The sequence below is a fragment of the Rattus norvegicus genome, chromosome 2, assembly GCF_036323735.1.
Source record: "Rattus norvegicus strain BN/NHsdMcwi chromosome 2, GRCr8, whole genome shotgun sequence".
Lineage (NCBI taxonomy): Eukaryota > Metazoa > Chordata > Mammalia > Rodentia > Muridae > Rattus > Rattus norvegicus.
In genome coordinates this window covers 211517838-211541923 of record NC_086020.1, presented here as the reverse complement: position 1 = coordinate 211541923, position 24086 = coordinate 211517838, and the positions used below count along the sequence as shown (strand labels likewise).

Sequence of the window (24086 nt, the reverse complement as noted above, 5' to 3'; positions counted from 1 at the left end):
TCTTTCTTTCTTTCTTTCTTTCTTTCTTTCTTTTCCTTTTTTTTTTCGGAGCTGGGGACCAAACCCAGGGCCTTGCGCTTGCTAGGCAAGCGCTCTACCGCTGAGCTAAATCCCCAACCCCATTTAATGTTCTTTTAATGTCATATATAAACTTAAAAATCTAGAAAAATTATGTTTTAAATGAGTGATGTGTAGGAGTTGGCTAAACCAGAAAAAACTGTCACCTAGTATCCTGGCTGTATTGGCATAAGAATGACAGCTCTCTTTCAAACAGGATGAGATATTTTATTCTGTAGCAAAATATGAGTGACCATGTTCCAAAGCGGAAACAGTTTGATGAGTTTTTTTTTTTTTGTTTTTGTTTTTGAGAAGTATGAACAGAGTAAAGAAAGTCTTAAATCAAGATACTTTTAAAATACATTGTTGGAAACATCAGGTAGACATAGTGACTGTAGGGAAGAGTGGAGACCTGGGCTGTGGACCTCAGATGTTACCTGGCAATATTCTCAGTATTTTGGTTGGTGGAAGGGAATGGATCTGTGTCTTAGTTATGATTTTCATTGCTGTGAAGAGACACTATAACCAAGGCAAGTCTTATAAAGGCAACATTTAATTGAGCCTGGGTTCCGAAGTTCAGTTCATTATCAAGGCAGGAACAGGCAGTGTCCAGTCAGGCATGGTTCAGGAGGAACTGAGAGCTCTACATCTTCATCAGAAGGCTGATAGGAGAAGACTGGCTTCCTGGCAGCTAGGAGGAAGATCTCAGAGCCTACCCTCATAGTGACACCCTTCCTCCAATGAGGCTACACCTACTAAAACAAGGTCATACACCCTAATCGTGTCACTCCCTGGGCCAAGCATATTCAAACCACCACAGTCTGTTAATAGATTCTAAGAGGTTTCACAAAGATATTAGGTTTGATACAGAAGTAGACAAAGAATGGGTATTAAAGAAGCCAAAAATAGCCCTCAAATAAAATGTAATTAGGCTCTGGATTTTCAGCATTCTAATTTCTCCACAATTCTGAAATCCTAAGCAGCTAATAATAAGCCTTTTAGAAGAGTCTATGGTGCAGATTTCCTTACCAGACTTTTCCTTCACAACTGTTTTCTCTGGAAGGTAGGATTGTATTCCTGAGTCCTTTGTTTGCTTTATAATCATTGGTAACTTAATGATGAGCCTGTATATGTGCACTGTGTGTGTGTGTGTGTGTGTGTGTGTGTGTGAGTGTGTGTGTGTGTGTGTGTGTGTGTGTATGTGTATGTGTGTGTGTTGAGGCAAGGTCTCTTTTTTTGTAACTGTATCTGGCCTGAAACACACAATGTAGACTAGGCTTCCTTTGTCCCTGCAGTGATGCCTCACCTCTGCCTCCAAAGTGTGGGGATTACTGGAACTATCACACGTGGGTCCTTTCCTCGTCCCTTCCCCCATCCCCACCTTCACTCTGTTTCCCTGCTCCTTCCTTCTTTCCTTTATCCTTGCTTCTTGATGCAAGTGAATGTGTAGAAAGATCAGTAGAGAACCTAAGAGACCCATTGGTTGAGGGGAAGTGCCAAGAGGAAAGACAAGGAAGGTTTAGGCACTGACAGCCATTTGCTTCACAGCACTGCCCCTGAGCTCTTCCTAACAATTTCTGTACAGTGGGGGTTTTCAAACATTTGAGTGCATCTGCTGATGCCTGGGAGACCAAGGGTACCTGGGGCCATCATTCGTCTTTCTTCCACAGATAGGCTTCTGAAAGAACAATCGCTGAAGGTTCTAGTACTCGTAACCAGGGGTGGGGTAAAACAATTCATCTTATTCTATTTGTTCCCCTCCCACACAGAACACAGGGAGCTTGTAGTATAAGATAAGGAATTATGAGCAAAATGCGAGTCCTGATTCTTAATTGATCTGCTGGTCTCTGTGGGTTTAAGTTAACCGTTATGAAGGAGTCCCCTGCTGTATTGTTTTCTAATTAAGGCATATATATGTCTAATGAGATTTCAGAATAATAAGGCATTTATAATACTTTAATGAAGAGCATTCTTTTCATCTTTATTTACTTAGCAGCATAATCAAGACCAACTGAGAAAGGTTAGCCACGGTCAAAGGAAATTGATGAAGAGTGGCTATTAAGGCATAGAGCATATGTACGCAGAGTACAGTTAAATAACGGTAAGTAGGATGTGTTTATTAAAATGATGCAGGGATTTTATACCTTCATTCTTGAAGTCTCTTAGTACCTGACATTATACTGCTATGGTTTCCATGGAGACAGCACACACTCTTCCTTTCAGCTGACCTGAAGTTCAAGCCCTGCTGTTGCAATAGAAATTCTAAAAAAACCACTTCTACCTTTATTAAAAACAAAAATACAAAATCTATGCAAAAGTAGGAGAGAAAAAAACAGAGAGGATGAGAAAATCCGTTGACTGTATTGCAGAAGAGGAAAGAGAATGCGTGCTGCTTTCATTAAGATGGCATCACAAAACAACTTACTATGCTGGAGGTTGAGAGCGTCTGTCATTTCCTTCCCCTAAATTACCTTAGAATCGATGCCCCTGAGCCTGCCTTAACATCTGCACCTTTCATTTCTAATTCAATACGCTCTACTATTTTTAGTTTTCTGGGAAATCTCTCTCTCTCTCTCTCTCTCTCTCTCTCTCTCTCTCTCTCTCCTCTCTCTCTCTCCAAATTTAAGAACTTGCTTCTGTGTGACTTACACATACAAATGTTGACTTGGTATACAAGTTGACTTTAATAAAGGCAGGTTTACTTTGGGGAAGGATTGCTGTGCTGAGACAAGATATTTCACAGGACTAAGGGACCAGGAGCTGGATACCCCATCCACAGCTCTCCTTTGTTTAGGAAATGGAAAATGTGATTTCTGAAGGTCTTTTCATTGCCTTGCACAGCCGAATGGTCTCCCATGGCTTGCTTTATCTGCGAGTTTGTTCTTCTGGGATTTGTTGCACTCTGACACTTGTGTCTACACAATCTTCAGGTCATCTTCAGTGAAATATCTAAAGCAGTTACTCAGACCCCATTTCCCTGACACACAAAAACAAGAAAATGAGGATGATCTTTTCTAGAAGTCTCTACTGAATGGCATTTTGTGCCCCATTACTCTGAGTCATAGGCTTATGGGGCCGGGGAGATGGTTAGAAGATAAACTGCTTGCCCTGAATCAAAGCTGTCAGGCTTATGTGGTGGGTTACCCATAAACCCACTGTGCACAGAGACAAGAGACTCCTGGAGTTAGCCAAATTGGTAACCTCCAGATTCAAATAGTCTGCAATAATATGTAATACATTGATAAGATTGATGGATTCAATCCTATATTAAACACCTGCCCCTCTATACCTACACACAGACCCAGATGTGGACACACTGATACAGACACATACAAAGAAACATATACACACGAACACACATACACAGAGACATATGCGCACGCGCGCGCGTGCGCGCGCGCACACACACACACACACACACACACACACACACACACACACTCACAAACCAACCACAAGACAAGTATGTGAATAAAACCTTCAGGGAAGATTTTTGTCAATTGGCACTAAACTTAGTCAATTTCCTACTGCTGTGAAGAGATACCATGACCAAGACAACTCTTATAAAAGGGAAACATTTAATTGGGGCTGGCTTATAGTTTCAGAGGTTCAGTCCATTCTCCTCATGACTGGGAGCAGAGGGGCAGGCAGGCAGACATGGTGCTGGAAAAATAGCTGAAGGTTTGACATCCAGTTCCACAGGCAATAGGAAGAGAGAGAGAGAGATACTGGCCCAATTTGGACTTTTGAAAACGTCAAAGCCCATCCGCACTGGCACACTTCCACCAACAAAGCCATACGTCCTAACCATTTCAACTCGTGCCACTCCCTAAGCATTTAAATATATGGACCCATGAGGGGCATTTTTATTCAAATCACCACAGATACATATTCAATTTCTAGTCTAGACTCATATAATTCCTTCCCATGCATGGCAGAGGTGTCTATGGATGTAAAATCCTGGGGAATCACAAGATAATAATGGATAGATGTTTAGAAAACAGCCATTGCTCACTGTAAAATGTCTGTTTGTGTTGGAACTATGAATCTCAGGCCAGATTTTTCATGGAGCCCTGCATTAATATTCTCCATTGTATAAATAAATGAACTCTGTGATGTAAAACTGGATGTCAGACTTGGAAAAAAAGAGGTCGATGAACGTGATGTTCATTTTCTTCTTATGCACAATTCAAACTTGACAGTTTAACCCTTTTAAAAATTTAGTCTGGTTTTGAAATCAACACCGTCTCTTCCATAGCAATTAATACTGTAAACCATATGATAAACTTTGATTTGTATTGTGTTGACTGTTAAATTTGTTGTTGGGTCAGCGTCGTGAGCCGAAATAAACATTTTCTCCTTGTCTAACTTGCGCATCCTGTGCATCGTGTTTTTAGCAACAGAAAATAAGCTAATCTGGAATACGGATCTGTCAGATGCTGAGTCCCGCAAGGGATTTCGTCTCAGTGTTCTGATTCTGTTCTCCACCAGGGGGCTTGAAAGCAAAGGAATCAAGGCCTCTCCCACTAAAGGACTCCTCCCCAGCTCTGGGCAGAACTCCATCTGCTTATTCCAAATGAGCCCCTGTTGTGGTCTCTTTGGCCTTGAACCTGACATCCAAATGACTTCCAGAAATAACACAGGAATAAATGTTTCTATTGTTCTACATGCAGTTCCCAGCCAGAAATCGGTAATGACTGTGTAAAGGATTCTCTTTATGAGATTTTCTTTTTTGCCCATCACAATCTTGGACTTTAATTTTAGACAGAGCTCCCTACATTACCCAAAGAGTTTGCTCTGCTTGTACGGCTACATAAAGGAGGATCAGCAGCAGGGATGATATTAAAAACACGGGCAATGGGCAAACGAAGCAAAGACTGGCTGGTAACTGGACGTGTCACCCATGCCCGTGTGAGCGGGGCCGTTCCCTTCTGTTTCTCTTCACCATCTGTAGATGAAGCCATGCCTGTTCGGAGCCTCCTGATACCACCTCCATTTCTCTTCTTCCAGCTAGGAAAATGGCTCCTCAGGGAAGCAAGTGACTTCCTTAAAGTCACCCAAGATTCAAATGTGAGTCCAAATCAATTCTGGAATCCCGTATACATGCAAATCCCTTTGTGCTTCGTTTCATGCAAAGAAATACAACTGAGAAGCAAAACTAATCAATGCTGTTCTTGAAATATTTTTAAGACAGTCTGGGATACAACAGAGAGGAAAGAAAATTCTCAAGAGATAAGGTCACCTCTGGTCACCTCTATTCCTCTTGTTGCTATTCTGCAAGACACGATGTCCCTCTCATCACTCTTCCTAAAAGTGATTCTGAAGCCACATTGTTTGTGTGAATTGAACAGTCACTTTCCCTACAAGAAGAAATAGTATGAGACTTCCTGTAAAGCTATGACTGCTTCGTCTTAGGTGGTTATCCATCAGAAGAGGAAGTTGCTTCCCCTGGCTTCACCAACACAGACTTCTAATGCCCTGGGCAACAAACCACTTGAAGTGACAAGGATGTATAGCTTGTCTCCTTGTCTGACCATTTTCCTATTGAGGAATAATTTTAGGAGATTGGAGCACCAATCTCCAATGAGAATCATTAGGTACTAGAATGGACCCCAGACCATTGTGGTTCCCAGCTCTGTGCTAATGAGAAGTGCTCCTGCTTTCTGCCCAGTGCACAGTAAACACACTATGAATAGTCATTGAAGGGATGAATAGACCTGAGAATAATTTAACAAACAATTTAGGAAGGAAATGATGTCAAGAGGAAAAGGAATAGACAGTTTTTTTAATCTTTCCTCCATTCTTTTCTTGTCTTTTTGCCCTCCTTTTTATCCCAGAATATCTGCCGAATCTCAGAATGATTCCAGTTGGCCATTTACATCGGAGAAAGTGATTGATTGACACTTTCGCAGACCCCAGTGATTTGCCTCTGCACTCTATCTGTTTTCTTTCCCCATCACTTTTCCCTTCTCTCTTTTTCACTGTATGCACGAAAGAGTAATTTTCCATTACGGTGTTATTCCAAGGGTCGCTGACAGGGGTGGCAGTAGAGTGACACGGCTAAGTGATACAGATTTTAATGACTTAATGCTCTCGTAATTTCTAATAAAAACATCAGTAGAGACAGGGCGATGTTTCAAAAGACATACAAATGGAACATGGATCATGGTAAAAGATGTTTGTGTAAAATTCCTGTGCCAGAGAATGGAGCCAGGCAGGGCAAAGTTTGTACAGGCGGGTCCATGAAATAGATGTTATTAGTAAAGGGGCAAAGTCACATCACAAAAAAAAAATGGAAGTCTGTCAGAAGGAAAAGAAAAGATGACAAAAGGAAATAAAGGTGGACTGGCTTTTTAACAGGGATAAAGAGCAAATAGGAAATTACGGGAAAAGGAAGGAAGGCTTGGCCCATCTTATGAGCCAGGCTTGGTGACAAAAGGTAATAGCAGAAAGAATACTTAAAGTAATAATAGCCAATGAGGATAGGCAGCACAGGAAAGCAAAATGCCTCAGAATATCCAGAGTAGCAGTGTCTCGGCAGAACACAGAGGGAGAGCACCGAGGTAGTGCAGGCTGACTCGCAATTATTTTCCAAACCTCATGGAAGACTATTAGGTTCCTAGGAATTTAAAAAGGGCCAAGGCAGCATGAAATTTTTATTTTTAAACCATGATGAAAATGTGCTAAAGTAGGTCACAGAGAAGAATGCATGAATTTGTTGGGCTTCCTTGGCACCTGGGAAAATCCCAGCGAAATGAACGGAACAGGTGAGCGAGCCTGCCCAGTTTGCATCTGTTGCTCACGTGTGGGCCTCTAAAAGCCCTGGGTTGGGTGGATGTCCACTGTTACCCCTCTGCACACACATATCACCCACTGGATACCAGATTTTTTTTACCACTTCTATGATGGCTAATGTGCAACCTAGCCTTACCTGTGGCGTGTGGGAGCAGGAATGTTTCTCCTTCTTCCTTTTGTGTGAACGTGGGGAGGGCTCTGCTGATTTGAATAGTTAAGGCCACCATGGACTCATGAGTTTGAATGCTTGGCCCATAGGGAGTACTTGGCACTATTAGGAGGTGTGGCCTTTTTGGAGGAAGTACGTATGCCACTGTATAGGTAAGCTTTGAGGTCTCATATATATGCACAAATCTGGCCAGTATGATTCAGTCTCTCCCTTTTGCTGCCTTCACATCGAGATGTAGAACTCTCAGCTCCTTCTCCAGCACCAAGTCTGCCTGCATGCCGCCATACTTCCCACTATGATGATGATGGATTGAACCTCTGAAACTATAAGCCAACCCCAACGTTTTCCTTTATGAGTTGCTATGGTCATGGTATCTCTTCACAGCAATAGAAACCCTAACTAAGGCACCATCCTAGTGCAGAGACAGGAGTTTAACTAGAAGTATCCACTGGCTGAATTAATGTCACATGTTCCTTCATATTCATAACCAATAATATGCTTTTTGAAAATGTGAGCTAAATCTAGGCTTCCATGTCTAGGCTTGCCCTCTTCTAGTTTACTTATCTCCATTTTCATTAATTCAGATTACATCAATGCTTTCATTCACTTAAACAATCTGTGGGAACCTTAGCTCTAAAGGCTTCTTTGTCACTGTCATTGGTGTATTTACTCTGAGTAAATTTTCTGTACTCAGATAAGGTTAGGACCATGCCTTGCAGGAAACTCTGTGGTTAGTTTTCTCCGGCCATTGTTGTTCTGGCATTTTTGAAACACTGTGTTTAGATCCCACTCTTACTTCATAAATGAAGGAAGCAGGCAGCGGAATCCAATCAAACTGAAGCTTCATTGTGCTAAATGTTAAGTAAACATTTTTGTCTTGGATGAGACATTGTCTTGATGTATGTTTCAATTTGTTTGCAGAGTATGAAAGAATTAAACCTTATGTAAAATAAGTCATTAATATTAGATGATAACTGGGAACATCCTTTTCTTATGTCTACAAAGGGGTGAGCTCTGGTGAGAGGTTGCAGTTTTCTACATGTTGTATTGGGGCAGGTCTGAGGACTGTGTTTGGAACACAGTGGTACAATATAGAGGTAGACTTGGGTCAGGTACCTGACTCATGGTCTGCCAAGGACCTCCTGTGTACCACCTCACTCTGGTATTTGAATAACACTGTTTTTCTCTATGTTTTAGCTGTAAAGAAGTCATAGTTTGCTCATGGAAGACACCTTGATTGAGGCTGCAGTCATAATCTGTGGCATTTCAGAGTTCCTGGTGCTGGTCTTTCTCATTGTTTCGTTTCTGTACCTCTGATGGCTTCTTACCTCAGAAGCTGGCGGACGCAGCAGGGTATGGAGGACTGCAGTGGCTTTTGACATAGAGATGCTGAGAATCCAGTACTCTGTACTTTGAAAAAAAATTTTTTGGCCTGGTTTATCAAGGACAACAGTGAAGACATAGAAAGACTAGGTCCTTATTCACAGTCTATTCACTAGACAATATTAAGACTGGTAGGTGGTGACTTTTAGATCACATGCTTCTTAGTGGTCTGAGGGGTAGACAACAAAATTTCTGAAAGATTTTTGTGCTAGTGAAGACGTTCTGGAGGCAAGACTATCTGAAGATCCCCCCAAAAAACATTACCCTAAAGCTGAGCTACTGATGGTGGATTCTGAGCCGGCCACCATTGTTCACACTGGTAATCATAAAATCCAGGAGACTGAGGCAAGAAGATCAGGATCCTGAGGCCAGCTTGGACTACATGAGTCTGTCTCAAACAAGAAGAAATGAACACACACACACACACACACACACACACACACACACGCACACACACACACACACACACACACACACACACACACACAAGACAACAACCAAACCAAACAACAAGAACAGAAGCTAAAACCAACCAACCAAAAAAACCCTTAAGGCACAGTTGTGATTTCAGCAGATCAAGTCTAAGGCCACCCATGCTAACCTTCAAGACCCTTGCTCTAGTTTTATTTCTGCTGCTGTGGCAAAGAATCCCAACTTAAAGAGACTTGGGGAAGAAAGTGTTCATTTCAGCATGCAGTTCCACATATAGACTTTTATTATAGAGGAGTCAAAACAGCCGGAACTTGGAGCTTCTAGTCATGTATTCCTAGTGCAGACTGCAGAGAAATGAATTGCACCGATGCTGCCTTGCTTGTTGCTCAGCTGATATTTTACTTTTACATAGTTAAGGAGCCCCTGCCTAGGGAATGGCATTGCCCATACTGGACTAGTTTTTTCTAGTTTATCTTTCCAGGTAGTTCCAGGTTGTGCCAAGTTGACTAATCTTGCCTTTTCTTATTTTTCCCTACCTAAACATTAGTATAAAAATGATATATAATGTGTAAGACTTTTAGGAAAACTGAGACTATAAATGAACTTCTGGATCATTAGATCAGAAAAGCTCTAGGAGATAAAAACCTTGTTAAGAGGGTAGCCCCTCTCCACTCCTATCTTCTTCCAAATGAACTTTCTGGGTCTTGACTTGTCTGCCATTTCTCTTCTACCCACTGCCTGACAGAACCACACAGTACTAGGTTCTTCCCTATGGACCAAGTGGAACTCAAATGTTTTGATTTCAAATATTGCATTTAGAAATTTTCTCAGAAATTTTAAAGTGGGTGAGTATGGTAGGCAACGTTACCAGCTTCTTTTACACTGAATTAGCACCATGTGTCCCTTTCTAAGAAATGAAGTATGAGTGGTTGGGACATATATACTTCTGGGTCTGAGAGTTACCTAGGTATATTTTTCATTTCTCTCTCTCTCTCTCTCTCTCTCTCTCTCTCTCTCTCTCTCTCTCTCTCTCTCTTTGTGTACAGCTGCAGGGTAAGAGATAAAACAGACATAGCCAGGCTACAGAGGACTTTGTATGTGAGGAAAAAAACCCCCAAACATACAAAAAAAGAAAAACTCTCAAAAATAGAAGAATTTGTTAATATTTTTTATTGGACAACATTTTTATTTACATTTACATTTCAAATAATTTTTTTAATCAAGTAAAGATTAGGTAAGTGTTTCTCAAAATGCGGTTCAGTAACCCCAAAGTGTTCCTCAGGCCTTTGGGAGACATTTGATATTTGAGAGTTATCTTCTCTGTAATGCCTGCTATTCATTTATTCAGAATGCCATTTCCTCTCTAAACCCTCCTCTTACACTGAAGAAGTTTTCAGATTATATACAACATATGATGATGTCATCACTCCCACAGGTAGTGGAATGTGTCCTTGGGTGTGCTTGTGCTTAAGAGTTTTGTTGTGATTTGTATGTATTTAATACTTATCAAAACAACCCATATCCATGAAATCATTTTGAGACTCTTAAATGCATTTGAATAATGGAACGAGACCTTGAGATTAAAACATTTGAGAGTCATTGAAATGGTCCATCTTGCCTATTGTAAAAATATTATGGACAATTCGAAGGAGCATATGAGATCACTCAGTGTCTTTGTTTTCAAAATTAAATTCAAAGTGCTTATTTTTATGAAGTAGTACAGAAGTAAAGAATAGGAAATAAATAAAATTTTAATTCAGCAGGAAAAGAAAAACTTTTTTTCTTAGTGGTGCAATAACTGAAGCAGATTGAAGAGATTGGTGGAAAAATGAAAAAATATAAGGGCAGAATTGAAAATCCTGGATCCTGAAGGGAGGAATGATGCAAATGAGTTGGCCATTCTGTTCCTGAGCCCATCAGTCCAGGGTTTGTTAGTTTGAACTTACAGCATTGGCAAGTGGGGTGGTAGATAAGTTATGTAAATATAAGCAGATTGGTTTAGGAGACTGGAGGTGCTTTGTCTTTTCTCATTAATTATTAAAACAAAGGGATTAATCTTCTATAAGCACCCGATCTCTACTCTATTCTTTATATAGAATTAATAATTATTACTAATCTATACAACTCATAAACATTTCAATTTTAGCCTTCGTTTGAAACCTGAAACTCACATTAAATCTCAGACCCAGACTTTTGACTGAGGAATGTTTTACACCCAACAGCTTTGCTTTTTACCACACTGCCAGGGTATCCTGATGAGACCATGTCAGGCTAAACCGAGATGGAATGATCACGGTTTTGAGTGTGGCTCTGGGAGTTTTCAGAGATTGTCCCTGTAAGGCAGAGTAATCTTTGCACCCCAAAGATCCAGTGTGCACACCGACTGAAGTTTGGCTGCTTTGTACGCTTTGTACAGCTCACCTATCTGCAGTATATTCTGTATTGACTCGGTGTTTACAGTAGCTTGTGTATCGTCTTTATTCAGTCGTGGAAGTGGACAGAATCCATAGACATCTCTATCTCCTAGAACTTATGTAACAGAAGGAGCTGAGATTAAGCAAGATTACTACATAACATATGTATGATAGGGATATCGTTTAAGTAGAATAAAAGGAGACAGGGATAGTAAGATTATAGTGAGAGTATAGTATAGTATACTATACACATACATACACATTATATACATTAGTATATATACTATACTACTAATATATATTATATATATTACATGGTATTTTATATTTTAGTGTATATACTAATGTATAGTATATACACTAAATATATGTAATATATAATTATATATATTTCTAGGTAGAGTGGGAGGAGGACACGTAAGAGAAGGCATGAGAATGGGAAGGAGTCTCTTGGGTCTCCAGGGGTAGAAAACCTCTAAGATGGGATGATAAACCCAGAACCTGTAGACAGGAACTATTGGGAACCAAGGGGCTACCCCTTGTTGAAACTGACAGAATGAAAGCTTAGACAGCTATTGTGGGGAGCTGAGCTCTCCTATGAGAGAGTGGAGCTTTTGTAAGATTTAGGGTAGAGGAAAGACATGATCTATGGAGGTTACCTAGAGAAGCTCAAGGAGGCTAAGAGTCTATCTGTTTTGGTTTATGTTATTAGCTTTTGTTACATTAGTGTCTTCACTAATTTAATGCAATATAATTTTTTTTGTCTCATGTTACTTTGTTCAGGTACATCTTGTGTGTGTGTGTGTGTGTGTGTGTGTGTGTGAGAGAGAGAGAGAGAGAGAGAGAGAGAGAGAGAGAGAGAGAGAGAGATGTGTGCACACAGGCACACATCAGTGTTATGTGCCTTGCATGTGGAGAGCAGAGGAGGGAGGCGTCTTCCTCTGTCACTCTCCATCATCATCCCTTGAGACAGGCTCTTTCACTGAACCAGAAGCTCACTCACCCTTTCAGCCATGCTGGCTGGCCAAGGCTCTCTTGGGCTAGAGAGACCTCCCTATCTCTGCCTCCCGCTGCTGCTGCTAGAGGCACGTGTAACTATGACTGGCTTTAAGGACCGCTTTCAATGCTGTTCTTTATTCTGAAATCTCTGGCACTTCTTTGTCCTATCACGACAGATTTAACCAACTGTGTACCGCAGTTCCTCAGGACTTTTGCCGTTGTCCTCTGCCTTACATAATGCTACTTCTCTAGGCTCTAAGCTTTTGTTCTGAAGGGCCATGTCATCTTGTAGCGTGCCTGTTCATGTGCTGGGCTTGCTTGCATTTCAAAGAACAGTTTCATGGCAGGAACAGACAGGCGGAGATGCAAAGCTGTAGTGGATGCCTTTTGCTAAATAAACAGTACATTTGGATCTAAAAATTATACGTTACTGTGGAAACAGAGATTTGTTATACATTCTTATCATAACAGACAATGGAACAATTCAACTGCTTTGCGTGTGGAATGGGCTTTGCTGCTTCACTATCTTTTCATTTAAAAGTTTTTCTTAAAATCGGGTCTTTGAGAAAAAAAGAAAAGATCTTATAAATGAGTGATGGGGGATATAATAATTTAATAACACAAAAGACAGTTCTTATTTTGTGTTTTTCAAGATCAATCTTATTTAGCCCAGGCTAGCCTTAAACCTACTGTGTAGTCAAGGATGACCTAGAACTTCTGATTCTCCTTACCTCCGTCTCCCAAGTGTTTGGATCATAGGCTTGTGCCACTATGCCTAGTCAGTTTATGTGGTACTGGGGATTGATCCCTGAGCTTCCTGCACATTAGACAAACACTATAGCAACTTAGCCATATACCGTGCCCAGGAGACACAATTTAGCTATCCATAGACAGATTGCCTCTTCTCCTCTGAGAGGTTAGTCATAAGCAGTATGAACTGCTGTGCAAAATGCCCATGCAGACATGAATCTGCTCTGTTGGCAGAGTCCTGTGCCCTCCAGTTTGATGAGCGGCCCACGGTTACTTATTATTTTGTGCAGGGTCACTTTGCACACTGGCTTTCCTTGCATACTGCCCCTGGCATTCCTAGCCTTGTGTATTTATTATTCCCCATCTACCATGGTGAGGAATGTGGCAGGAATGAATGATGCCTCGGAGCCACACAAGGTAACAGGCTATCTGTTTGGCTCTGGAAGGCATATGAGTTTGTGACTTTTGTTCCAGTGAACAATGTAATTGTTTTAATTTTTTTTAAAATCACGTTTCTACCGTTGCTTGGTAAATAATGTATCTTAACTGTACTTGGGTTAAGAAAGCCACAAGATAGATTCTGACCACATAGGCACACAGCAAAATCAAATAAATAAGAAGGGCAAATATTGTAAAAGTTAAAAAAAAGAAAAGCCTTTTTAGGAGTAAAAGTTCTCATTTTCGTTCTTCGTCATCGATCAACTTGATTTCCTTGTTTCCACGTTAGGCTCTTTCTTGCCCTGGAGACTCAATGATTTTTATGTCTAGTGGTTCCTAAGTTACAAGATATCCGGAATTAGGTGGTAAGTATTTTTCTTTCTTTAGTACAGGCCTGTAAAACCCCAGCAGATGTATTTTAAGGCAATCAAAACGAAATGGAGTCTTGCGTAATTGGCTGTTCTCTCTAATGTTTCCATAAAAACAGAATACTATAGACAACCCCTGGAAATATGGAGACCTTTTTCTTTCTGAATGTAAATGGAATGAAAACGAGGTTGAGACCAATCTGTGTGCATGTACATACATTAAATCAGACGAAAATACTGCATCCAGCTTTGTACATGGTGCGCAGAGTGACTGGCCTGTTTATTCGAAGTCTCGACTCCTCTTATTGAAGAAGCCTCAGCAAAAACTTTGGGATAACTTGAGTTTTCAGAGGACCAAGCTGATGACAGATTGTTACCGTTGTGTGAATTCCCTTAAAAATATCTCTAAAAATGAAAGTGATGGGAGATAAGACCAGCAAAGCCTCAGAACTTTTTATTAAATCACCCTTCTTTTCATTTCTCAATCTTAAGAATAGTCAGCTCTTTTCGCTGCTAGCACAAGATGACCCACAGGACGAATGTACATTGGCTTTTCTCATCCTTTTATTAGAAGAAATATCTCTCTTTCTTTTTCACCTTCTGGGGGCTTTTAGCCCTAGAACTTCTAGAAAACTTGGAAAGAAATTTACCGGAAGGAACAATTGAAGCTGACTTGGCAGATCAGGCCCCTGGCTTGGGCCATAGGCTCTGACATCCAGTTAAGGGATATTATTTTGATGGAAGACATTATTTTGAGAGTGAGACCCAGTGCTTTAGAAGAAATGGAAATGGCATATCTGCTTGAAAGTGCTGACACTCAGATTTGGCCAGGACACAGTCCTAGGAATGAGACCGGAGAATATGCCTAGCAGGGAAATTAACATAAGGAGACCCCCCATGGAAATGGGCCTTCAGAAGGTTCATAATGGAGACAGTGCATAATCAGAGTAGGAGATTATCTTAAACATAATATGCTATTCCAAACCCATCATAGAGAGCTGAGAGCCTCACGGAAGTTGCTTAGAGCAAGGGATAAACTAAGAGAAGGGTTGGCTATGAACATGAGTGGGAGAAAATCTGGAGCAGGGTGAATGGGAGGATTCACAGAGATTGACATTTGGAAGAGGTCAGATGGAATTAAAGAAGTAGGGAAAGTAAACGGAATATTCTGACATGACTACTACTGCTGGTGTCCAATATCTCAAATTTCTGGAATTCTCTATGTGTCTTTGAAGGGACAATATCAATTAGGGTAACTTGGTTAGATATTAGCAAAGAATTGGAATTCCCTATTTAAAAATAGAGCGACAGACATGGGAAGATTGTGCTTCTAAGATACGCAGTCTTAGAAACTAAATTTAGAACAATTATGAGATGTAGTGGTTCACACCTTTATTTTGGAAAAAAAAGCTGTGTGTATGGATGTTTCTTGCATATGATATATGTTTGCACACCACACACGTGCCTACTGCTCTTAGAAGCCAGAAGAGGGCATCAGATCCCCTGGGAATGGAGTTACAAACAGATAAGAGTTACCATGTGGATGTTGGGATTTGAAATCAGGTCTTGTGAAAGGGCAACCTGTGCTCTTAATTGCTGAACAATATCTCCAGCCTGAAGGTTTAAAGTCTTTACTGTGAGGACTCAAGGAAATGACTAGACTAAGCCCAATTCATCTAAGTTAAAAGGCTTAAATGAGTTTTTAAAAAAAGAAAGAAATACAATTTATAAATTTTCCAAAGTAGAAATATTGCTGAGTTAATGACGACAATTTTCCCATCTTTTGGCGAGAGATTGCCACTATTAGCACATGAGAAAAACCACAGAATGTGCAAAAGAAAAACCATGATGTCCAGTGAATAGGTACATGTATGATTTGACTGCTAGGGAAGAAACTGATAAAATCCAATCATCCATCCATCATAGAAATAATAATGCAGATAGTTACACTTAATTAGTTTAATTTAAAGGGTCAAATGGCCACATAATAACTGTAACACCATTTCTAAAATGAATAAATTTCCCTTAATTTCATACATTAAGCAGAGAATTTAAAATTCAGCAAGGCATGACTTATCACATTATTCCATTTGCTTATTATATCATGAGTATAAATAGCACCTGTTTAAAGAGAGGATGGTACAAGAACATGCGAGGCAGGGGACTGATAGACACTGTATGGCATTGTGTTAATTTAAATGTTCCAGGGCATTTATACAGCAGTGTTCTGAAACACCTGCATGTAATGCAAATCCCTTAGTGTTGGAGAACATTCTCCATCCAACAACTGTTTAAGAAAAGTTCCAGCAAAATTTCATAGTAAGAAATTACAAAGCACTTTACTGACTGGACTATCTTCCCTGCCCCTCATAATTCTTTCTTGTCTGTAATTTGACTTTTTGTAATTTCAGTTGTCTTTGATCAACTACAATTCAAAAGAGTTAAAAGAAAATTTTACAATTTAACATGCGTATGTTTTAAATTGTATATTATCTCATTAGAAAGATCGCATCTATCTTGTCAAGATGTGACTTAGGCAGAATGTGTACTATCCCTTCTAGGGTATCCATATAACTATACAAATTTCTTGTGAGAGATTTAGCGTCCATCTCGGTGATGCTACCTGGACAGAAGCACTGAGGATCCATCTGCCTGTGGATATGTTTGATAAAGACCTAGCATGGTTGCTTTTGCAGCCATCTTGGTTTTCTTACAACCTCCCCTTGTCTCCCAGCTTATCATCCCGGACAGCTCTTCTACCAAACTTCTACCAATCACAAACCATATTTCATTTCCATTCCTGTATTTTTCCAATGTTAGGAAAATCAACTGTCTACTGAGTCACCAAACAGCTGTCCAACCTTCTATTCATCTTCACTCTTTAATTTAGTTGGGTCTTAGTTGAGCATCGGTGAAAGGCAATATCAAGTATGTTTATAGAGAGTTGGCACAACAAAACGTTATTTCTCTAAGACATAGTCATATAGCAGTCATTGTGTTTAACAGGTAACACATATTACACTTAATATACAAGTAGATTCCCATTCCATTTACACTGATGTTTAAAAAAAGACTTTCTCCAAAAGTTTTAGGGCTGGTAAATGAGGAACCATGAGCCTCTCATGTTCACTACCCAGGATACTTACTTGTAGGTTTATCTTCAGTCACAGCAAGACTTGAAAGAGATGACACTCAAGTAAACACATCATTGAGGAATCAGAACAGCTAGTATTTGTTATAAAAATGGTCAAAGAGCTGCTCAATGGGTGCACACGTCCTTACTGATTTCTAGTAGCTTCCATACCATGCCTTAGAATCATTTATGCATTCTCAAATATTGAATGTTCGTTACGAGCCATGTACCGTGCCTGACTCAGGAAAAGAGTGGTTATGATGGATAGTTTTCTATTGTTGTGACAAACACCTGAGAGAAACAGATTCAAGGGGTTGCCTGTCTGTGTACCAGAGGCTATCTGTGGAGATCTCTGGCCCAGCTGGTAGGATGGTTCAAGCGAAGAGGAAAGGGCACGAAGAGGGAGGGGGAAGTTCCTCTACCACCTCAGCTCTTGCTATTGCTGCTGCTCTCTCTGGTGAAGCTGCCCTGGCAGCCACTGTTGCTCTGAGAGGCTGCACTGGCTGTGCTGAGTTGAGCTGAGCTGAGCAGAGCCGAACTGAGCTGATGGAGGGCTGACTAGTGGGCCGAGTGTAGGGGAGCTCTTGGTGGTGATAGCTTCAAGAGGGCGTTCTCTTTCCCTGCTGCATTACAGCTCGTAGGTGACAGATACTCTCAGATGATGGAGCAATGCTCACACCTTTTTTGCATTCTGGATGGGATCTTATACACTGTTTTGGGGGTGCATTGGGGTCTGACAGCAGGTGCTTCCTATTGGCGTGTTCTGAGGTGTTAGGGATGCCTCCTCTACATGTGGAGGGGCTTCCCCTATGTGACTGATGGCCACAATTCTTTCTCTGGGAGGTTGGGGCTATGTGATAGGGGCCTGGTGCTGGGGTGGGTTCCCAGGGCTTCAAGCCCTAGCTCAACCTTATCAGGCTTCCTCTCATGGTTTACCTCCACACAAAGGGTGAAGATTGATTTGAGATCATGGTTGTAGATTCTGTAGTGTAGAGGGTTCAGTTCATAGGTCTTTGGCCCTGTCACCATGGCGAAGCAAATCATCACCGCAGCAGGAAGGGAGACAGCAAAGAACTGTGTGCCTCATGGTGACTGGATGCAAAAAGTAGTAACAGGTAATGCCTCGCCATACTGTTCATATATTCCCTTGTGGGGTGGTGGACTGTTCTACCACACAGAAAATCTGATAAGGTTGTGTGTAGCAAGTTCAGAACCCCGATAAATCTCATAATGGAGAATGGCAGGAGTTCGAATTAGCTCTTGACTAGGTTTCTGTCCTGAAGCATGTGACCAGGACACCCCATTAAGAAGACCATGACAACTGGTCATGTAACATAAAAACCTAGAATTCTCCATGCTGATAGGAGATACACCCTGAGTTTCCCTTCCTAGGTATTACTTCCTGCAAAGGGTATTTGATCCTTTATTCACCCTGAGTAAGACATATGCAACTTCGTTCTCCATGAATAAAACAGTTTGGACACACAAGAACTGTCTCTTTCATCAAGGACTGCAGCGAGCATTGAGGGTGGATGGATGGGCTTTGTCATACAGAGCCACACCTCAGCTTCCTGTAGAAGGCCTCTCCTCTAGCTCCTCCATACTTTGGCACCCACTCCAAGCTAAGCTGGATTCTACCCCATCCCAGGCTTATCTCGGGTCAGCAGACTTCCAATTCCATACTCCTCAAGGTGACCAGCAACATCTGGGTACACAGAAGGATGGGAACCATAGTTCTCAACTCTTTGAGGTCCCCAGCAGTGCCTGGGTACTCAGGAGTTTGATAATCACAACATCTGTCCTAACCCCCACCATTTCTCACCTGGAGAAACACGGAGTGGGACTTCTCTCTCAGACTGTTTTGCCTTCCCTGGGCGGCACTTTGGCAGCCCTACACCTCAATGACTAGGATGAAATAAAGCCCAATGTCCCTGCATTCTCACCTTTCCTGAGACACACGTTGGCCCCCTGACATCCCAAAGCAGCAAGGCAAAAAAAGCAGAATGATGTTTCCTAGTGAACTTTTCCCCCACATTTTCCCCATCTTCCACTGTTATACGTCTCAATAGTCTGTTCTAGTTTTGAATCATTCAATGGACTAAACCATTGACAGAGTTACACCCAGTCATCTCTGGAGATGCTACCACATCTGTACTGATCTTCCAGGTATCTCTCAATCCTCCCCACCCCAAGTTGACACTTAAGATTACCCATCACAGCAGTGAAGAGCACAGCACTGTTGATTTTTATGCATTGAGGATTCCACTGCCACCTGATTGGCAAAATAGGTCTTTTCTTTCTTGTATTTGGTATGGAAAGGATCTAGATAAAGCTACATACTGAAGTCATGGGTCTTAGTTGTCTTCTTTCGCAGAATTTGTCCTCCATTAAAAGCTAAAGTAACTATCGTAGTTTACAATGACCTCAATATTAAAGTGAATACACCAGTAGTATATAATGAAAAGCAGTTTTTGGTCTAGGAATTAATAAATATATCAGACCATTTTTCATCGACTTGCAGGATGCTCTGGTCTCTGATGCTATGGCAGTAGTGCCTAATGGATTCATACATTGATCCTGGGTCTCGTTTCCAGATGTCTAAAAGCTATGACAGGTGTCAGGAAATGCCCCAACCTTCAGGATGACCAGAATGCTAGGCTCAAGACTTTTATTGGTTTATTGTGAACTGCCAGTGACTGTTCTCAGAGTTGAAGACTTCATCTTTTGACGGTGACAGTCATCACTCAGCTGTCATTGGTTAATTGCTTAATTATATTATGTGGCGATAAGTGAAGTTTTAGGCAGTAAACTCTCCCAAACAGCTGTGATCGGATTTGTTTTTGATACTTTATTTAATTTTCAATTACATTTGTAAAATGATAATTAGTCTAGTCTATCTAATGACCCCATCTCAGACTGTAGAATATTTTCCAAGCATGTTTTTTTAATTACACATGAACAAACACCATAATTTTAAAAGGGTTCAAGTGAAATGGCCACTCACATAATTTCCACCATGCAATACCAACCAAATATTTAGAAGTCTGCCCCCAACCCCTAGAAAAAGGTTCTTAACGAATACAAAATGTTTCTTCCAAAAGGTTGAATTCATGTAGTAATTTAGAGACATATCTTTCTCTTCAAAAACCTTGGAATCTAGCTCTTGACCTTTTCTTCTGTGCCCAGGATAAATAGAATTCTTTGGATAAACCAAATGACGTTAGAACTGGTCCTGAGACAAAGGTTAAGTTCTTGTAAAGACCACAATTGGATTTTTGCTTAATCTGTAAAAAGCGCCTTTATCTGTTTTGTTTTTTCCTCTAAATTTTGCTGTCTCTCCTAATTAGCTGTACCTTGCAGGGAATTTCTGTTCTTTCTCAGTCCTTTAAGGGGACTGTGTGGGTGACATTTAGAATAATCAGAGTGGGCAAGAGTGAAGCTTTGTTGTCGTTTCTCCTTGCTAACAATTCCGAGTTTCTGAAAAGTCTGGCCCATGCAATGAAAAGTTGTGTGCTTAGTGAGACGGTATCCAACTGGGCAATCTCCTAGGTCTTGGGAAATGTCCTAGAAGCTTGGCAAGAAGTTGTTCTCATGAGAACATGAGTGCTGCCAATTTCCAATTGGCCAAGACACATTACACGGACAACTTTCCCTCTGAGCAAGCAGGCAGTTCCACTCCAACTGGAATCTGCAATGCGAAGATGCACAGGGGAGGGAGATTAAACAAACCTTTTCAGATTCCCAGTCCAGGTGAATCTGTCATCCTCTCTCGTCTGCTGCAATTTCCATTTGATCAGTGACCATTTCAAATATTGGGGGACAGTGGGCATCCTGTGGGTTAGTTTTTAGGATTGATCAAAAGCCAAGGCACATACCACACGAGTGAACTCAGATCCCTTTTTATACATATGCAAGCTATTGAACCTGCTGGAACAGTTCAAAATTTAGATCTGCTCTGTGAGGCAACCTGCCTGTCAGGTTGGCCCCGGCTCAAATGGTGCCCACCCTTCATGCAGTTTAGGAGAAATGGTGACAGCTGTGTTCTTTGCCTGACTGCTTCCATTTATGAAAACATGAGGGTAAATGGTAGACACTCCCACAGGCCCCTTTACCTCGAATTCTTTTCTAGCCACAGCCAAGAGTAAAGGAGCCTAATAGAACAGAGCAGCAGCCATTTACAGCCTACCTCAAATAGGTTGAGTAGAGTTTTTATTTTTTAAGAAAGCCCAATACCTATCTATCTATCTATCTATCTATCTATCTATCTATCTATCTATCTACCTACCTATCCATATTTTCCTAATTGTAATTTGTAAACAACAATTTTGTTCTTTAGTTTTGTGTGTGTGTGTGTGCATGTGTGTGTGTGTGTGTGTGTGTGTGTGTGTGTGTGTGCTTCCACTTGCTTTTCTGAAGCTATGTATGCATATTTGTATGTGTGCATGTATGGAGATCATCAGTGGACGCAGATGATGTCCTTTACTTTTTGAGGCTGTGCTTCTTATTGATCTGTCATCATGTCTCATGCTTGTGTAACAAATACCTGTATGACTAATGACCTCCACCCATGCATACAGGCAAGTATGCACCACATAGAGCTGCATACAAATGGGCAAGTGCACAATTAATTAAAAAACAAACCAAAATTGCCCTTTACAAATTGCAAATAGGCAAACATATTCCTTGAATGGTAGAAATTATCATTTGTTTTTAAGATTGTCTCAACTCACGGACAGTTGTCTCCAACTGCATCCATTTCCCTCTAAACCACATGACCCTGTTGTTCCTTACGACAGTTTTTCTACTGCTCAATTGTATTGGGTTGAATGGTCTTTGGAGATGAAGGCAAATAGGTCACCATTTTCTTCCCAGAGATAAGCACACTTGGGGCATCACTTTTGGGTTCTACGCTATAAGGAGGTTAAAAACGTGATTTTTTTTTTACTCATAAGAAAGAAAATCCTTTTGTGAGAGAACTTATAGTTGAGTCATGAGAGATGACTGAAGCAACTTGTGCTGTTTGATCTGGAGAAGGGACAAGCCACAGGACTTTAAACCTTGGAAGGATTTTAATTTGCAAGATGGGTTGGTCCAGAGTATGAGACAATGTCCATGGGACCATGTCTTCCACAAGACAGCCGTCAACAACTAACCAAGACTCTTGCTTCTCCAGCACTGGGGCAGCCTCACCACCTGTTTTACTAAAGTGCTCTCAGTGTTGACTTATTATAGTATATAGTTGAAGTCCCTCCTTAGTGGTCAACTGAGATGACTGAAACATACAGGGATTTGGCTTGGAAAACTCTCAAAATTGATCTGAAAAGGAATGGTTTGCTGACTTGCTTTTAAGTTTAAAGGATTTTTCTAACAAGACAGATTTCCAGTGATATACATTATTTACCACATTAAAATTTTAATATATCTCTTTCTTTTGATGGATTCCTTTTCCATCTCTATATTTTGTTACTAGAAGAAGGGGAAATGATCGAGAAATGGGAAGATCTGTGCTATCCCAGGACTAGAGATGACATAGGTCTTTTTTGAGTCACAATGGTAGCACCCTGGCTGAGTTTCCGGACAGAAGACACACCAAAAGACAGTTTAACTCTAAAAATGGGTTTTTAGTCTTGTCATGGTATCCTATGAAAGGCACAGAAGGAACAAACGTCGTTTATGTGGGTACAAGTGGTGGCTTGAGAAACTGGGATGTTAGCGATATCTGGGACAGACTGGATTGTAGCAGATCTCATCCCTTAAGCCATTTCCACCCAACAGTGACCTTGGAAAAGGAAAGGGCCCTTAGTAACGATGATGCCGAGTTCCTATGAGGCCAATAGGCATGTGCCTCAAAGGCAGATTTCACCTAACTTTTCACTTAACTTGGGTTAAGCAACAACATGGCAACAGAAATTTCTTCTGCACACTTACCTATGGGGCTAAGCTTTTCCAGCTTTTCCATAACATAGCTAACACATATAGCTAATGGCTTGAGGGAATTCAAGCAGTAGATCTAGACAGCAAAATTCTAAAGTCCCTCTCAATTCCCTTATATGACACCAGGCATTAGCAGTTTCCGTTGCTATTGTTTAGGCAGGAGAATTCTATGTCCTTCTGTTCTCTCTCTCTCTCTCTCTCTCTCTCTCTCTCTCTCTCTCTCTCTCTCTCCCCCCTGTACAAATGCCTGTAAATCTTACAATAATTCAAACTTATTTCAAATGTATGATTTCCTGCTTCTGTCTCTAGGTGAGGTGTGGCCTCTGTGTCTGCAGCTGTGAAATGTGCCAAGTCACAGCACCTGTTCCGGGACAGATGTGCTGTGCAGTTAATGAAGCCTCACCTTTGGGTACCTCTCACGTTCTTTGAGCTTTCTCTTAAGCCCTTGCAGCCAAGTTTCCAGGTTTAAAATAAAAGACGTCTCGTTAAATTTGCACATCAGATTTTTACAAAGAGTATGCTTAGTGTAAGTATGCACCGATTTTTGCATGAGAAAGACACTGAAATTTATTCATTGTTTATTTGAACCTTCAATGTTACTGGGAGCTCTATATGTTAACCTTACCTCAGAGTTGCCATAGCTATTCATATATTTGTTTTCTTCTCAGGAAGATAGCCTGCCTGGGACAATTTCTATGCCCCCACAAAGACTGGTTTCTTTTAGAGGTGTCACAGTTTGTTATCTTGATTAACATAAGGCATGTGCGATTGTTTACACTATCATGGAGCCTGGAGAGTTGACTCCAGAGGCCAAGAGTATTTCCATGCTCTTCCAGAGGAACTGAGTTTGGTTACAAACAACTTAACTCCAGCTTTAGGGTTTCTGATGCCTTCTTCTGGCCCCCACAGGCATGGTAGTCACATGAACATATCCACACACATAATTGATGGTAAAAGTACTTAAAATGATCGTTGTTTTCATTGCTATACATTGTATGGGACATGGAGTACTGCATTCCACGGTCTCTGCTGATAACATTTACCTTGTGATGAGTCAAGTGTTAAATTGTTTTTTTCTGGGTTAAAATTTCATTTACCTTAGGACCTTTTTATTCATAGTATCTTTATTAATCTACGTACTGGTCTGAGCCACATTCCATGGCCACTGCTTCTCTGATCAAGAGAATACATATAATACAGAATCAGAAACTGGT

The 24086-nt window shown here is 40.9% G+C and overlaps 1 long non-coding RNA gene across 4 annotated transcripts in view; it reads left to right on the top strand.

Moving 5' to 3' along the window:
- The window catches only part of LOC102553943 (uncharacterized), a 133704-nt gene that overhangs the window by 45348 nt on the left and 64270 nt on the right, over window positions 1-24086 (top strand). The window contains exon 6 of one of the 4 annotated variants that reach the window (XR_010064408.1): window positions 2051-8893. The exons of the other annotated variants lie outside the window; for them this stretch is intronic. This is a non-coding gene — a long non-coding RNA (uncharacterized LOC102553943). Of the gene's footprint in view, window positions 1-2050; window positions 8894-24086 lie in introns of those variants that run through there. 4 annotated transcript variants of the gene reach the window in all.